Below are 2,315 nucleotides of genomic sequence, written 5' to 3'. Positions count from 1 at the left end.
CACCAGGTGCCTTGCGATGAGGTTCGGGGCGATGATAGCCTTCGTCGAGCTCGTCTCTCAGCGACCTCTCTCTGGCCAAGGGGGCAAGCACTCCGACTCCTACTCCGTGGGCCGGGGTTCGGTACCGGGCCGGCGGCAGCTGCCCGCCGAGACGATTGTTTTCAATTTCATCTCTTGCAGAGGATTGTCTGAAGATTGTCTGAGGCTCCAAAGTCTGGTAACGCATTGCCAATCCGCAGACAAACGGCAGTCAATCCTCAGTCTAACTGGGCTGAGAATCGACTGCCGATGGACTGCGGTCTGGCTGTGGTTTGTCTGACGTTTGTCTGCCGTTTGTCGATGACGATGGTCAGCCGTTTGACTACGGTTTGGCTACCGATAGACTGACGATTGACTAACGATGACCTGCCGTTTAACTGCGCTTTACTTACGAATTAACCGTCACCCTCGACAAGATTCAGACAACATTCAGGCTAAAACTTTGCCTCGGGCTTGGTTGCATTGCTTGTATCGAACACCTAAGATTGGCCACTTGGATGAATTTCTAGATGCAATATATAACCATAGTGTCAACTATAAATATACTTTTCTATGTGGTGACATCAATGCAAGATTTGGATATGGAAGTGATAAGACTAAAGTAATATGTGATGCTCTAGAACTGTGCAATTTGCACTGTGTTCCTTATGAAGCAACATTCCACACTGGTAATTGTAATTCAAAACTAGATGTTATCGGTAGTAATTGCCAAGAGCAACTCATCACATATGGCCGGAAGCTTGCACCCTGTCTTTCTGCTCATGATATGCTGTATGCTGTGTATGACTTGTATGTGCCCTGTACTCCCAAACACTCCATCACATATAGAAACTTCAAAGGTATTGTGGACGCCAACCTTCAAACAGACCTGGAAGGAGCCCCCTGCACTGTGAAAAATATCCTCGAATTATAATTTAAGTCGTAAATTTACAACATTTTTGTAAACTCGAAAAGTAGGTAGGTTTACAGGAAAATTTTCCTTGACGCCAGTTGTAAAATTACAATTTGTAATCGTAAAAATACATGCAGTATACTGGCGTCAAGGAAAATTTTCCTGTAAACCTACCTACTTTTTTCTCAGTGTGGCAGCAGGTATATGATGAGTCCAACATAGATGGTAAATTAGAAAAATTTAACCAAATTATTATGGATATAATGGATAGGCATGCACCACTTGTAACAATTAATGTGCCTAGATCCTCCCAGCCATGGATTACTAGTGACATAAGACAACTCCTTAAAAAAAGGGATAGGCTGAGGGCCAAATATCTACGTTCCAAGTCCACGGAACACCATGATAACTTTAAAAAATTAAGAAATCAGGTAAAGCAAAATATCCGCACTGCCAAGGCGCTATACTATTACAATAAATTCTCTATAAATGACCCCAAACAGCTGTGGTCAACTGTTCGCTCACTGGGGATTGGTTCTTCTCCACAAAAAGCAGACTTAACTGTTTCTGTTGAACAACTCAACCTTCACTATGCATCTGTATCCTCAGTCAAGTAGCTGTCAACTCCGTCTGGCGGAAGGGCGGGCCTGCTTATTAATTAAGTGTTTGCTTACCAGCATGTGCCGACATTGCAACTGTATATACCACCCGTAGAAATATGACGCGAGTGATGGAATGAGGTCGCTAAAAAGGCCTTACGAGTACCGAAACGTGGGAGGACGCGATCTATATACAGTGTTCTCGTAGAACAACAGAAAACGCGAGCGAAGTGAGCGCGAAAAAAATTACGTGGCGCTTGAATCTAGGGCCCCGGCCGGGGCCCCTGTCTGGTGTCGCGCTCAGGACTTGGGCCATTGGCTCGGTCCCTTCTCTCGAGCCCTTCGGGCCCGAGATGTCCGCGACCAGGCCGGAGCACAGAACAGGGGTCCCGGAAGGGAAATCCTACCTCCCTACCCTGTGCTGACCCTCCTTTTTGGCGACGCTCCTTTCCGACCCGCCTCGCCGACCCTCCTCGCCGCGACCCTCCTTTTCGCCGGACCCTCCTTTTCGACCCTACTTATCGCTAACTACATTTCGTCCAGGTTCCCTTCCCTTTCTTTTTCCCTTTCCTTTCCGTCCTCTTCCCTCTCTCTTCCTTTCTCTTTGACACTCATCTTAAATACAGATGGTGTTAGCCTTCATTCAAGTTCAAAGGCTAAGTTTTAGCCCTTAATGTTCACCATCATGGAAGTTCCACCAAAACTTCGCTCATCATTTTCTATTGTGTGGGGTATTTGGTTTGACAAAAAGTACAAACCTGACATGAACTTGTTCCTCAAACCTT

Source organism: Frankliniella occidentalis, unplaced genomic scaffold, assembly GCF_000697945.3.
Source record: "Frankliniella occidentalis isolate FOCC.00 unplaced genomic scaffold, Focc_3.1 Scaffold593, whole genome shotgun sequence".
NCBI classification, from domain to species: Eukaryota; Metazoa; Arthropoda; class Insecta; order Thysanoptera; family Thripidae; genus Frankliniella; species Frankliniella occidentalis.
Note: the sequence above shows the minus strand (reverse complement) of the source record.